The 16,520-nt window shown below is 41.8% G+C and overlaps 1 protein-coding gene across 1 annotated transcript in view; it reads right to left on the bottom strand.

Moving 5' to 3' along the window:
* Window positions 1-16,520, bottom strand: part of LOC128373310 (pro-neuregulin-3, membrane-bound isoform) — a 501,549-nt gene that overhangs the window by 260,636 nt on the left and 224,393 nt on the right. The window lies entirely within an intron of this gene.

The raw sequence follows: 16,520 nt of genomic DNA, 5'->3' as shown, positions 1-16,520 counted from the left end.
GGGTGGCAATGTGAGGCACACAGCACTTCCATCTATCTCTGCACTGACTGCTCTGTTTGGCCCTGATCCCCTCCCCACAGAGAGAGAGAGAAGAGAGAGAGAGAGAGAGAGAGAGAGAGAGAGAGAGAGAGAGAGAGGAGAGAGGAGGAGAGGAGAGAGAGGAGAGAGAGAGAGAGGAGAGGAGGAGAGAGAGAGGAGATGAGGAGAGAGAGAGGAGAGAGGAGAGAGAGAGAGAGAGAGAGAGAGAGAGAGAGAGAGAGAGAGAGAGAGGAATAGAAAGCTTTGAGGTAGATTTCCCGCCTGTGATCCCCCACTCACACCCCAACGATTGAGGTAAACGGAAGAATACAGCAGAGATAAAAAGAAGGGACGGTGTGAAATGTATAGTGTGAAATCTGATGTGCACCCAAACCATGTATCCAGTTGGCTTCACAACTATTTTATTTGCCCATCCTTGATAGTGAATTAACCCCTCCTTTTCCCTTCATTCAGTCATTGTTCTTTCTTATCTTTTTTTCTCCACATCCATTTCAGGCTCCAAACTTTTCAATCTCCCTTTCATTCTCATTCTATGCTTTCTAAATTCTTCTCAGGTCAAGGAAGAAAAAAGGAAGGAAGTAAGGAGAGAAGGAAGGGAGGAAGGAAAGAAGGAAAGGAGGAAGGAGGAAGAAAGGGAGGAAGGAAGGAAGGAAGGAAGGAAGCAAGGAAAGGAGTAAGGATGAAAAGAGGAAGGAATTTAGGAGAGAAGGAAGGGAAGAAGTAAAGGAGGATTGAAGGAAGGAAGGAAGGAAGCAAGGAATGAAGGAAGGAAAGAAGTAAGGAGAGAAGGAAGGAAGGAAGGAAGGAAGGAAGGAAGGAAGGAAAGGGGGGGGGGGAAGCAAACTTTTCAATCTCCCTTTAATCAAAAAAGGTTTATAGATATTTTATAGATGGATCATTTTGGTATTTATGGAAATAACAACCATAAATACAAAAGTTAGATACAATCACAAATACTAAAAAGTAAATTATAAAGAGTAGAAACAGAATCAAATTATCAAATAATATCATATTACTAATAAAAACACAGAAATAAAAGTAAATTGCACAAATCCTGTATCACATAAATACACAAGTAGAACAAAATATAAATTGTTATAATTTGTTAGTGTGACTCATTTTACTTTTGGCCCTGGTCCCTGCTCCTCCTACTTCCCACCCCTCTATATAGAGAGATAGATAGATAGATAGATAGATAGATAGATAGTAGTTATGACCAGAGTGTTTCCTACTGATTCTACTTGTATTCTTAAAATGCAGTTTAGATCTACTTTCAAGCAGTACAGATACTATATATATGAATGTGCATGCAAGACAGATATAGTGTGTTGTACTGCCTTGGAGAGCTGTTGTGTCAAATATTCCCCTTCCCACTGTTAAAGCATTGTTGAAACTGCTAACTGTGTTGCAATGTTAAAATGTATACAGACGGATGCCAGACAGCCAGAGAAAAAGTCTGTTCTGTGCTTGTGGCGTCTAAGCCGAACGAGGTTATGAGAAGGCTAACTTGTATAATTACAGAAGCACCATCGGGTTATGTTCTTCTGTCAAAACATTTTAAAGTTTAAAGACATGTTGTGCAAAAGTTGAAACACACGTAAGACCCATTTTATAGTGTTATGTCAGTCTGGTGTGTGTGGGAGTCTTGTAAGCTGAATAACATGAAGTACAGTTGGCCAAACAATCATTCATGACATTCCTGTAAGTCAGAGATGTAATGATATACACAAACACATAGAAGAGAACAAAGCAGCTTTCAAACTGAAGCTCTTTGAGATATTGAATGTCAGTGTTGCAATAGGGAAAGTTATTACAGTTATTTTCTGTTATGTAACTGACGGAGTTACATATACACATATCCAACAACAATACAAAAAACATAGGGCTGTCAGCGATTAGATTAATGCAATCCATAATGCGTTAATTTTTTTTAATTGCATTTTAATGTCCCTTCTACTCCCCCGTAGCCGGCTCCTCTAGTTGTAGCGCTATGCTTTGAAGTGGCCTCCTGCAGTAAACCTACCGCGCTGATGGAAAGTAAGAGAGCTACTGGACTTTTGAACGGCTTGTTTAACTTTAAAAACACTTCCAGACGCTTCAGTTGACAAGTCAAAAGTAAAATGCAACCTGTGTCAAACGGAGTTTAACTACCACCGGAGTACGTCGAGTTTGAGTTAGCACCTCCACGCTAAACACCCAGGTGCAGCCAAGCCAGCCTCAGCTCCACCAAAGGACCATTTTGGAGTGTGGGAGTCGCAGCAGAGCCGTGATTGATTCCCAGTTAAGACACTCTGGTAAGAAATGCTTTACATTATGGGCTTAAAACTGCCTTCAAATGTAAAATAACAGGATTTTAAACATGCAATTCAAAACGTGATTAATCGTGATTAACTATGGAAATTATGCGATTAATCTCGATTTTCCCATACTGTACATTTACCTTGTGAGGCAGCTGGATTCATTAGATCACAACATCAAGTTACCAATCAGCATCAGCGTCACAAATCCAGCTGCTGCCTAGCAACGATGGTGATAGACGATGATGGTGATGGTTCATCCAATCACCTGCCAAGTATTTTTTTTAGAAAGTTTCTGCACTTTTCTTAACAGTATTTAAGATGACTTCAGGGATGGTTCAAACAAACCATCTGGTGTGTGAGGTTAAGTCCACACCTAAAAAAAAAATCTATCCTGGTGAAGTATTTTTAAAGTTGAAACAGATGTTTGTGCTAAATTAAATATGTTTAATAAATCACATGTCACACATTATTTTCAGTTCACACACATGATTGTATATATAGCTTAGTGAGAACATTCATTAGCATAATGCCTTCTTTAGCAGGCATTAACCCAACATTAACCATCAAACTAATGGCACTTTTCCACTACACAGTTCCAGCACTACTCAGCTCGGCTCGACTCGACTCGGTTCCAGGAACAACCTTTTCCATTACAAAAGGTACCTACTCAACGTGGGCGGGGTCGTCAAACACCTAAGTCGCGTCAAGCCGAGTTGAGTCGAGTCGTGCTGGAACTGTGTAGTGGAAAAGCGCCATAAATGCTACCCTAATGCTAACCCTAATGCTACCCTAATGCTACCCTTATGCTAACCCTAATGCTACCCTAATGCTAAACCTAATGCTACCCTAATGCTAAACCGAATGCTACCCTAATGCTACCCTTATGCTAACCCTAATGCTACCCTAATGCTTACCCTTATGCTAACCCTAATGCTACCCTAATGCTTACCCTAATGCTAACCCTAATGCTACCCTAATGCTAACCCTAACCTTTACCCTAAATCCAGTTCTGAAGCCTCAAACAGCTCATTGAAAGTGTGTAAGAAAGTGAGGACTGGCCGAAATGTCCTGGCTTTCCCGGTATAAAACTCAAATTGGTTCTCACAATGATAGCCACAAGTACACACACACACATACACACATACACACACTCAAACAAAATGAGGTCTCTCAGTCTGTCTGATGCCCCAAAGAGCCTCTCGAGTGTATCTTGTCAAATCAAATTATAAAAGGATTCCTTGCTTATTTACAGCTGATCAAATATGTTCTGCTCCCTCTATATATGTGTGTGTGTTGTTTTAATGTCTCTTTTTTCAACATTGAGTTTTGGCCAATTAGTCCTTTGAGTGTTGACAAGTTCTCATCCAATCATTAAAAAAGGGGACCATGTAAAAGTCCAATCACATCAAACTTCATTGAAGAATTTGACATAATGCAATGCAGTTGATGTGCAGCTTTATTTTATATTGGAGCAATTCTGTCGCTCCACTCAACCTCAAACTGAGGTCTAAATATCAGAATTACTGCAAACATCTGTGCAGGGCCTTTAAGTTGTATAATCCTATTTTACGCTATAAAATGTCAATGCTTTTATCTATTGAAGAACCAATTTGTTAGTTTGTTTTTCTCTTTTTTTTCTCTGTAACTTGCATATGGTTCAGCTTTTAGTCAGCATTTTTAATCAGCTGCTTTTTGCCTGTCACGCTAGCCTGCTCTTGTTCTTATTTCATTAATGCATTCTCATCGCCTCCCCTATAGACACAAAAGAGTCCTTTCATGATCAGAGAGGAGAGAGGTTTGGCTCTGTGGCTGACGAGGAGGGAGTGAGGTGAAAGACAATGGCAGACACAGAAAAGAAAAACATATATCTATGAAGGAAGAACTAAATGGGATTGAATAATAGGAGAAAATCTAACCATATCTCACAATCAATTTCACATGATTTTTACAATGAGCCTTAATCATTCCCAATCTGTTATTTCATCTTGTATCTAAATCATTCCCTCTTCTGTGGCTGACCCAGAATCCAACTCATTTTCTGTCTTTCTAGGTATCCATACATTTTAAATCCACTTCTTTTGCTTCTTTCTTCTAATATTCCTACTTCATCTTCTACCTTTCCCTCTTTATCCTGCAATCCCCCCATTCACCCTCCCCCTTTCATGGCAATCTTTTTTCATGACTCCTCAGTGAGCGAGGAGGAGTAGAAGTCAACGCACACCCCATCCATAAAGATGTCTCCCACAGAGAGGGGAATGGAAAATGCCATTAGGCAGCTTTTTCGGTCCTACCACCACAGTGGACTAGTGAAGCTGCAGCTCTGTGGGCAGTTTGGCTTCAGCTGCACACAACACATGCTCGCAGGGCAATACACAGCAGCTTCCAGCAGGTGCACACACACTCTTAAAGATGCAGCGAGCCACTGGCAAATACTCCGAAACCGAACAATGTCACACACACACAGTTGCGGGTACTCTGGAGTCAATTTAAGTTGAATGCTGAGATGTAAGGTGGTACTTGGGATTCAAGAGCCCTTCAGGGATTTGGAAATGCAAAGAAATATCAAAGAAAATCTTTGGGTTGAACTGAGTTCATTCTCTAAATATATAATCTGACAGTGTGAGAATATAAGGGAGTTTTGGATTTGGTATGCAGCTGCTACCTCTTATAATATGTTTATGACTTTTAATTTCAGAGTGTTTGTATTTGTGTGTGTGTGTGTGTGTGTGTGTGTGTGTGTGTGTGTGTGTGTGTGTGTGCAGGTGTGTGTGTGTGTGTGATGCCTGTATCTGATTCAGTCAGTTGAATCGGTTTGAGATGTTGACAAAACACACAGAAAGAAAAAACAGTGCATTACCGTAGCAGGGGTGCAAATTTCCAGCTCATTAAAACTCACTGATGCCTATACCTGAAGTACAACAGTCTAAAAACACCATGCTGCTGTTCTTGTTAGTTCATCAACATTTACCTTTACACCTCCCAACAGCACCGCCCCAACAAGCCCGCTGTGGATTTGGCTGCCAATCCCAATAAAGTTGTCATTTTTTACTGGTTGTTGGCACCTCATAAAATGTATCAGCTAATGACTGAGATGTTAATGGTGTGGTGCAGTGAGGTAAGTAGTAAATGCAAGGAGAGCAGAAATTACAATCACTACTAGCTGTTTTCTGTCAAAGTGATGTGGAGGTATACTGTATATTTGTATATCCCCCCTATCATTTAGCACTCAAACAATTTTCTGAGAGACTCTGAATCTCACTGGATTAGATGGTTTTTTATTGCCTTTATCCTCAACAACCCATATAGTTGTTCCAAGAGTGACTCATATGAGTGGTTTGTTTGACCTGCTGTCTCAATGGCTAAAGCTTGGTTATGTTTCCGCCACTAAAAGAACCTAAAATACTAAAAAAAAGAGACTCTTAGGAAACTGGATGCACCCCATGACATCCATCAAAGAAACCAAAGAAACACACTTTGCTGCTGGAACACACCAATCATGGACCGTAAACACCTTCCATAGACTTTTTGGACGTATAATAATAACATCTCACCACTTCCATTCAGAGGGAGAGGGTGGTTTTATATTTATACTACAGCAAAAGATAACTGCTGGTTTTTTTATCCTTTTGACATGTTTTGATTTTTCTTTTTTGGCAAAGCTTTTCAGTGTGAAGTCTTCTACCTCTCCGACGGCACACATTCATGAAGGAGCTGTTAGTCATGCCATCTCCTCAAGTCAAGCCGTGCGAGTCATTTGTTGTCTCGTATTGCGCCTTCTATAAAATAATAATGCTACCATGAGTCTTAACCCTCCTGTTGTCCTCGAGTCAAGGAAGGAAAGGAGGGTGGAAGGATGGGAGGAAGGAAGGTAGGAAGGAAGGTAGAAGGAATGAAGGAAAGGAGAGAGGAAGGATGGAAGGGAGGAAGAAGGAAGGAAAGGAGAGAGGAAGGATGGAAGGGAGGAAGGAAGGAAGGAAGGAAGGAAGGAAGAATGAAGGGAGGAAAGGAGAGAGGAAGGATGGAAGGGAGGAAGAAGGAAGGAAAGGAGAGAGGAAGGATGGAAGGGAGGAAGGAAGGAAGGAAGGAAGGAAGGAAGGAGGGAGGAAGGAAGGAAGGATGAAGGGAGGAAAGGAGAGAGGAAGGATGGAAGGGAGGAAGAAAGAAGGAGGGAGGAAGGAATGAAGGATGGAAGGGAGGGAGGGAGAAAGAAGGAAGGAAAGGAGGGGAGGAAAGAAGGAATGAAGGAAGGAAGTTAGGAGGGAAGGAAGGAAGGAAAGAAAAGGAGAGAGGACGGATGGAAGGGAGGAAAAAGAAGGAGGGAGGGAGGAAGAAGGAAGGAAAGGAGGGGACGAAAGAAAGAAGGATGGAAGAAGGGAAGGGAGGAAAGAAAGAACAGTCAAAACAGACGGGTCAATTTGACTCGGGAGGACGACACGAAGGTTACACTTGAAATCTTTTGATGCTGTTTTCCACTCATCCTTAAAAAAGGTTGTCATAAAAATCTCTTCGTACATCTTAATACCATCCAAAAGCTTAACTTTGCTCACCATCATCATCATCATCATCATCCGTGTGCTCTCTGACATTTCTTGATTTTCAACAATGATCAACGCCAGACTCTATCCAGCTATCCTTCATGCAGACACTACAACACACTGATCTTCTCTATTCTTTGACTATCTGATCTGTTCTCTTGCTGTTAAATGTCAGACACTGCCTTACATCCTCCAGTCTTGGCTTGACAATATGTTTTAGGCATATTTACAAACTACCATCTTGTTTTTTTTGCTCATGGAAAATAAGCACTCTAAATGTCACAAAGCATCAATCTGGACACAAATCAGACTCACCTCGAAGTTTGTCTCTGGCTGTCTGTTCAGTTGTCACGCACGGTCTCAGGCCAAATATTCAAAGAAACTAGAAAGAGCTTCAGGAACTTAACTCAGGAACTTTTTGCCTTTTGAATGTTTCTGTTTGCATTTCTACCACATTTTAAGACTAGTAAGGATGAGGGAGATCACTAACAGATTAAAAAGCAACATCTTACTACAGCAGGGGTGTCAAACTCATTTTCATTCCAGGGCCACATACAGACCAATTTGATCTCATGTGGGCCAGACCATTAAAAAGATGGAGGGAAAGAAGGAAAGAAGGAAGGAAGGGAGGAAATAAGAAGGGAAGGAAGGAAAGACAGGCAAAAGGAAGGAGGGAAGGAAGGTAAGAAAGACAGACAGTGAAGGACGGACAGACGGACGGAAGGGAGGGAGGAAGGAAGGAAGAACAGAAGGAAGAAAGGACAGACAGAAGGGAGGGAGGAAGGAAGGAAAGAAGGAAGGAAGAAAGGGAGGAAAGAAGGAAGGAAGGGAGGAAGGAAGGAAGAACAGAAGGAAGAAAGGACGAAGGACAGATGTAAGGAAGGACAGAAGGAGGAAAGGAAGGAACAAACGAAGAAAGGAAAAAGGAAAGATAGGAAGGAAGGACAAGAACACGAGATGGCAAGTGGGCCGGATCACAGCCCTTGGCGGGCCGTACCTGGCCCCCGGGCCGCATGTTTGACACCCCTGTTCTACAGTCGCAGACATATTATTATATTATTGCATGTAACTATATAAATACATTTTCTAGACAACTTTATTTACATCTCAGTCTATAAATGATTATAAATCCCTCTGCTCATAGCGCTCACATCGCCTCACTAATACCAAGCAGTGCAAACTTCATCAGAAAGTACGACTCACAAAGCAGAGAGAGATTTAGGGACGCAGTAAATGGCTCAGGAAGGAAATACAAACTTTTTTCACAAAGGAAATGTTCTTAAAGTTTCTAAAAAGGTTTCTACGATGGAAATAAATGTCCTGAGTTGGTAGTTTGAGTATAAACAAAAAGATCCCATGATGCATTTGTTAGCAAGTTTTCTGCTATGTATGCTTCACCCTCCCGTCGTCCTCCTGGGTCAAATTGACCCCATCTTTTTCTTTTGACTGTTTTCTTGAATTTGTCCTTCGTTCTTCCCCTCCTTCCAGACTTCTTTCCTCACTTCCTTCCTTCCTTCCTTCCTTCTTTCCGTCCTCCTTTCCTTACTTCCTACCTCTTTTCCTCTCTCCTTACTCCTTTACTTCCTTCTTTCTGTCCTTCCTTCCTTCCTTCTTTCCTTCATTCCTTCCTTCCTCATTACTTTCTTCATTCCTCTTGTCTTTTCCTTCCTCCTTTCCTTCTTTCCTTCTTTCCTCACTTCATTCCTTCCTTTCTTCCTTCTCTCCTTACTTCCTTCCTATTTTCTTCCCTCCCTTCCTTCCTTCTTCCTTGCTTCCTTGACCTGAGGACAACAGGAGGGTTAAAATTGCAACATTAATTTATACTTATTTTATTCCCTATAATTCAAACTTGCTTGAAATCAAAGGAAGAGAAAATGTGAGCAGATTGCAAAGAACTGCTTCAATGAAATCTAAAAACCTGACTTATCTTTCAATCCAGTGATGCTAATATATTTGAATGGAGCTCCACATACTGTTAATCTATTGGAAACATACGAGAAAGACATCATCTTTATCTCTCACCTGCTTTATCTTCGCTTCCTAATACTTTAGATGTGGTGTCATTGCACGTCCCTGAAGGCTTCCCATCAGCCTGATATGACACGTCACCCTTTGATTTTTCATTAGTCATACTTTTAATACTCCTCAGATCACTCTGGCATCACCCTCGTCATTTAAGGTAACGCTTTCAAGCTCCACCGCACCATCCGCCATCTTTCCTCCCAACTGAGTTCATTACAAAATAGATTTGTTTGGAAAGCTTTTTTTTTATTTTTTCTGCTCACTTTTTAAAAGCTTAGAGTAAAGGATTAGGTGTTTAGGCCTGTAACTATAACTGTGCAAAAAAATACTTAGAAGCGTCTCCTCTTACGGATGAGACGCTCGTCAGCAATATAAGGAGGCTACACAAACTCAGCGTCCCTAAAGCCACTTATAGCAAAGCTGTGAAAATAAAAACACTGTGAAACCAGAAGATTTTCTGCTTCACATCAGTGACCGCAGCTTCTATTCAGAGGGATGTACAAGATATCCATGACCTATCTCTCTGTCAGGTAACGACAGGTAACTCAGAATCCACTGCGCTAAATAATACAGTGCAAGAGGGCAAGACCGTCGCATGAGTCTATAAATATGAAGTGATCAAACAAACTTACCTGTTGGGGTAAGCCAGGAGAAATACAGCGTTTGGGGGAAGAGAGACACCATCCATCCAGCCAAGGCCCATCGGAGCGGAAAGAAGGAGAGGAAGGGGGGGAAAAGAGAGGAAAAGACAGTCAGGCAGAGCTAAAACCTTCTTAAATAAATAATTGAACACACACTTTTTTGCGTTGGGGCTCAACAAAGATGCCTCTCAAAATGCCATTCGGGCAGGAATATTGAAATGAAAGAAACACCTCTCAGTATAAATTATTGAAGGAGTGTATGATTGTTTCGGCGGTGGTAAGGGCAAGGAGGCAAGTTGAGGGTATCGTTCTTCACTCACTCACTCACTGAATTGCCAAGCGAGGACTGGCTGCTCACAGTGTTAGAAGAAGTGGCGCTGAGGTGTGTGAGGAGTCCAGATGCTCCGTCGCTTGAACACGTGGCAAAAATCTGTCAAAAATATCGCTTCATTATGACCCCACACAAGACCGAGCGAGTCGAAGCCTGGCCGCATGCAAAGCAGCTTGCTACACAGTGACATACATCAAGTTAACCAGCCATTCATTATGTATGCTGGTTCCTGGAGAGTTCCTGGAATTACCTTTATATGTTCGGGGCTCTGTGCTGTGCAAATGGAAAGGAGGGAATTGGCCGGTTGGATAAAAGTATAGAGGCTTGGTTTGATGTCATTACTCTTTCATTAGCTAAACTTAATCACATTTCCTTTTTACCAGTCCCACAGTGCTCATTACTATTCCATACGCACCCGGTGACACACACTTACTGATTCTGAACATTGAGTATTGGACTGTTAGATGATAAACAGCATTGAAACTTGACTACATCAGTTGCAGTCTGAATGCTCTAGCGGCTTCATTGTACGGTCGAATGAAACCAAACAAACAAATAAGAAAAATGCTTCTTCTTTTATTTCGTGGCCATGACTGACTATCCAGCGGCTGCATTGTGGTGGATGTTGGATACACCTTTAGAGGAGCAAACATGCATCAAATTTGACCCTGAACAGTATGTAAGGGTTCATTTTAATGTATGACACAAACCATGGAGGTTTCTAAGATGTGTTTATTGGGTTTAAGGTGGTATAGAAATATATAGGAATTAAATAAAAGCCCCAAATAACAAAACAAGTTGGATAAGTATTTTACATGATGTTCTGTGTAAATATACATGATTTGTAGTAAATGGGTCAAATAATGTATATTTAACCCTCCTGTTGTCCTCGGGTCAAGGAAGGACAGAAGGAAGGACAGAAGGAAGGAAGGAAAGGAGTAAGGAGGAAAAGAGGAAGGAAGGAAGGAAGGAAGGAAAGGAGTAGGGAAGGAGGAAGGAAAGGAGGAAGGAAGGAAGGAAAGGAGTAGGGAAGGAAGGAGGAAAGGAAGGTAGGAAGGAAGGAAGGAAAGGAAAGGAATAAGGAGGAAAAGAGGAGGGAAGGAAGGAAAAGAAAGGAGTACAGAAGGAGGGAGGAAAGGAGGAAGGAAGGAAGGAAGGAAGGAAGGAAGGAAAGAAGGAAGGAAGGAGGGAAGGAAGGGAGGGAGGAAAGGAGGAAGGAAGGAAGGAAAGGAAAGGAGTAGGGAAGGAGGGAGGAAAGGAAGGAAGGAAGGTAGGAAAGAAGGAAGGAAGGAAGGAAGGAAGGAAGGAGGAGGGAGCAAAGAAAGAGGGAAGACGGAAGGAAAGAAGGAACAGTCAAAAGAGATGGGGTACACCAGAGTTATATGGTTTACTCAAACTATTAAGACACCACAGCATGCTTCGTCTTGCTTTATACTCTTTTTAGAAGGTATTTGTACTTTTTATTCACCCACTAGATTTGGTTTGTTTGTTTAATTGTTTATCATTAAATGAGAATTTTGTGATCAACCGTAAGACATTAAGCTGAGCTACACTGTCCTGACTTCTAAGTAGTAGTGACTGCTAAGTAGTAGAAGCCTATTTGGGAGAGCTAATTAATCACTTGTCACCTCCAGCATCGACTACTGCAGCTCTCTTCTCTTTGGTCTACCTCACAAATACAAGAAGCCCATCCATCCACCACATCACTCCTCCATCCACCACATCACCCCTCCATCCATCCACCACCTCACCCCTCCATCCACCACATCACTCCTCCATCCATCGCATCACTCCTCCATCCACCACATCACTCCTCCATCCACCACCACATCACTCCTCCATCCACCACCTCACCCCTCTATCCATCCACCACATCACCCCTCCATCCACCACATCACCCCTCCATCAATCCACCACATCACCCCTCCATCAATCCACCACATCACCCCTCCATCACTAAATCACCCCTCCATCCACCACATCACTCCTCCATCCACCACCTCACCCCTCTATCCATCCACCACCTCACCCCTCTATCCATCCACCACATCACCCCTCCCTCCATCCACCACATCACTCCTCCATCCATCCACCACATCACCCCTCCATCACTAAATCACCCCTCCATCCACCACATCACCCCTCCCTCCATCCTTCCACCACATCACTCCTCCATCCATCCACCACATCACCCCTCCATCCATCCACCACATCACTCCTCCATCATCACATCACCTCTCCATCCATCCACCACATCACTCCTCCATCCACCACATCACCTCTCCATCCATCCACCACCTCACCCCTCCATCCACCACCTCACCCCTCCATCCATCCACCACATCACCCCTCCATCACTAAATCACCCCTCCATCTATCCACCACCTCACCCCTCCATCCATCCACCACATCACTCCTCCATCCATCTACCACATCACTCCTCTTCTGCAGCAACTCCACTGCCTTCCGGTCAAGTTCCGAAATAGACTTCAAAATCCTCCTTTTTTTACATTCAAGTCCATCCACAACCTTTTCCCTTCCTTATCTGTCTGACCTCCTCCACATCGCCACCTCCTCCCGTTCCCTCAGATCTGCCTCCTCCTCCATCCACCTCTCTGTCCCCCCCTGCCTGCCTCATCGCCATGGGGAGCAAGGATTTCAGTCACTCTGCCCCCCCCCCCCCCCCCCAACTCTGGAACTCACTTCCTCCAGACATCAGGACTCTGGACTCTCTCCCTCTCTTCAAACCGAGGCTATTCAGACTTAACCTGAACTACCTCACCTGTTCTACACTGTCTTTTATCTGTTTTGTTTCTTATTGTTTTCTTCATTAATTGTACAGCACCTTCAAATAATATGTATTATTATTACTAATTGTCTATAGACCAACTGTGGTTGAAAAGGTCTAAATTTGTCAGTATGAAGTAAAAGAGTGAGGTAGAATAAAGCAGTGCGTGGGCATTTCTTCCTTTGTTTGTGCAATGTTAATTCACCTGATTTATGATCAACTGGAATGAGTCAGTTTACCTTCTCTGTAGTCAGTTCAGTATTTGAATGGAAATCGTACAGTTGACTTTGTCAGTGATACAGCATTCATTATTTTATGCACATAAAATAACAGAGCAAAAAACTAAGTCCAACTTGTTCAAAAAGTAAAAGTGAGTTTGTCTCCATCTGACAAACTCCCACCTAAAAATGAGCGGGCACCTTGTTCAGCAAGAGCTCCAGGACCTGATCAATGAAAGCATAGCCAGCGATGCTTTTTAGGATAGTTGAAGCAGCGCTGGTGATAGAAATCTGCACCTTGCTCTCTCAGCAACTATAATTCATAAAGCCCAGAAGGCACACAGCCAGCCACATAATCAGGACGGACAGTCAATTATCTGATTCTGTGTCTGTATCAAGGTGGCCATTAATGGAGGTCGGTACCAGACACATTATGGAGCTCTAACATGCAAAATGATAGTTAATATAAACTTAATATGACAACATTAGTATACATGCTCTGATAAATACATTTCATTTGTTTGAATTATCATATTAGTTTTTTCCAAAATGGAAAACGAATCAAGACTGCAAATGAAAATTCACCTGATAAATGCAGGAAATCAGTAATGGTCCATCAAATAACACAGATGTTTACTATTTAACTGCAAATGTTGAATATAAAAGGTAACACATTGACGTTTTGCAGCATTAACTCAGCCATTCTCTCTCCACATTAAATCGCTTTTTATTTTCATATATAGAAATCAGTTTAACAAATACGGCTCAGTTTTGTAATTCTCTGTGTGTCAAATCTGCCTTCAGGCAATAAGGAGGATTATATATTTTGTCATACAATGAAGAAATGCTGTAAGAATCATTATGCAATTTACATATTTTCTGTCCTTGACACATCAAATATAGATACTAAAAACAAACAAGGAAGAAAGAAACATCTGGACCGTCTACACAGGCCTGGATACTAACTGAGAGGGGATTTTACAACTTTTAGATTCCACATATTGGGATACAGGGGGTCTTTCAGCTTGAGATGATGAAGGAAACTGTGTGTGATGTTTGGAGGAAAGCAGGAGTCGCTTTGATAACGATGGCACAGGATGTATCTGTGTTTCCTTCTTTATAGAATAATGAACCAATATAAGCTCATTTCATTGCAGCAGATGCATTTAATTTGACTATTTAAATGGCTTTTTACAGCACTACGGCACGATTTATGGCAAAGCACCGAACAGGATGAGAAAACAAGTACTACTAATACTTCTACTACTACAGAAAGTACTACTACTACTGTTACTTCTACTACTACTACTACTACTACTACAAACAGTACTACTACTTCAAAACGTACTACTACTACTACTGTATATTACTGCCATTGTGCTTGTTATGCCCCTAGAAAATGTGTTTGTTTCTAGAAAACACAATTCTGTGCAATTTGTTTATATTCGTAACCATAGCAACATAGAAGCAGTGCACAGACAGGACGTGAATTCACCATGCGGCCATCAGCTACAGTTGTGTGAGCACAGTCATCAGCTCTTCAGTTACTTGGCTATTCTTCCTCCCTCTTTGCTATGGCAACGTCTGTGAGTATTAGTTATCTTCCTTCCTTCCTTCCTTCCTCCCTCCTTTCCTTCCTGGCTTCCTTACTTGGCTATTCTTCCTCCCTCTTTGCTAAGGCAACGTCTGTGAGTATTTAGTTATAACATAAAGATATGAAGCAATTTTGAGTTTGTGGATATTGAGACTGCTGAGATGCTAATTGTGTTGCTAAGCTAAGTTAGCTCTATATTTTGCTGCTGCTTACTGTTTTCATTTGGTTAATTGTGTTCATGATATTGGCTGCACTGCTAGCATAGCTTAGCCATGCTACTTACCAGATACTGTTGTGATGTTTGGTTGTTTAATAATGCAGATATTTTGTGTTGTATTGTGTTTATAGTTTCACAAGATTCCCAGTACAGTAAACTTCATGGACATGTATCATCGGGAGTGTTTAAACTGAAATGGAAACATAGCCCATGATGTGCTGCTACCAAATTAGCTTTTCCTGCTTGTCTTTGAAAAAAAAACTAAAGAGAAAATCAATATTTTAACAGACTGTATCTAATCTACATTGGATATATTGGGATTACAGTGTGCTGTTTAACTCTTGTTTGAGCTGTGCAATCTAACAAGCGGTGCCATTTTTCTATATTTACACATTGCTCCATGTGTCATTTTCCCGCTCCTACAGTATCTGTGAAGGAAACCCTGAGAATTTACATATTACCAGGAGTGATTAACAAAAAATGACCAATGAATGAATTTTGAGGAAAATGATGTAAATATATAAATATACAATGTATCAGCACTACTTTAAAAGCTAAGTGTTTAGAGAAACATATAAAATATATATAAATACTGTGTTTCCCCACCAGCAAGTCAAAAATAATTCTTTCACTGAAACTGTTTTATGAGCTTTGAAAAATTCATAAATTCATGAAATGTCAGAGAATGGATTTTCTTGTGACAATTGCTGCTTTGCTGCTCTTGAGAGTAATGGCAGTTGGTTGTGTGTGTGTGTGTGTGTGTGTGTGTGTGTGTGTTTGTGTGTGTACAGTAAAGCGACAGAGAAAGGGACTTGTTTACTCCATTTCATCACTTCTGTCCCTCCCTCACTGATTGCCTATTTAAATGGTTTCCCCCTCATCTGTGCTCCCAGCTCATTTGCCAGTATTTGGGGCAGACTTTGTGAGACCGCCGCATACAGATGGGGGCAACTGGCATGGAGAATATCCAATCATGATGCTTGTTTGGGTGAATACACATCACAGCAGAAGTAAACACAACAAACTGATCAGTATCGCCCCGGTTTGGAAAAGCCCATCTTTTTTAGCCAGCGGTCGCACATTTAGACAACCACTCAGTCAATCAGCCATTCAATCACGCAACCAGCCAACCAGTCAGCCAGTCAGCCAGTCAGACGTCGTCTCTGCCAGTCAGATAGATGCTATTTCCGCCAGTCAGTCAGTGAAGCAGCCAGTCATACTCTCAATCTGTCTTGTTTATCCCTGCCTGGTGAGACACACATGTACAGACTTCAAACTGTGTCCCTAATGCCTAACACTTAGCAGCGGTAGGAGACGGGGAAAGAACTGGAAAAATATGGAAATAGACGAATAAACCAACATATTTTCACTCCCAACAAGCTGTGTATTGACGGCAATGAGGTCATGTCTGAAATCAATATTCTGACGGATGTTGGGGGGGGGGGGGATTTTTAGCAACCTCTTAAGCTGTGTAACCCTAAACGTTGGTGTAACTAGTCTTCCAGGATAACAATCACTGATTGCATTGAAGCTGCCGTAAATCAATTTTTTTTTTGTATTAACAGCTGATCAATTGATTGCAATGTGTTTCAATTAGTGACAAAGCAGAGTAGAGATTTCTGGTACAATCTCACCTACTCCAAAATGGGCGTGGAGAAGCCAAGCTAGTGATGAATTATCCTCAACTCTGCCATTACAATCAGCTCTATGGAGCTTCTTTAACACTTACACACTGCTCAGGGTCAAATTAGACCCATTTAACCCTCCTGGTGTCCTCGAATTAAGGGAGGAAGAAGGAAGGAAGGGAGGAAGGAAAGGAGGAAGAAGGAAGGATG

Source organism: Scomber japonicus, chromosome 14 (genome assembly GCF_027409825.1).
Source record: "Scomber japonicus isolate fScoJap1 chromosome 14, fScoJap1.pri, whole genome shotgun sequence".
In the NCBI taxonomy this organism is placed as follows: domain Eukaryota; kingdom Metazoa; phylum Chordata; class Actinopteri; order Scombriformes; family Scombridae; genus Scomber; species Scomber japonicus.
The sequence above is the reverse complement of the archived record's forward strand: the minus strand, read 5'-3'. Positions and strand labels throughout refer to the sequence as shown.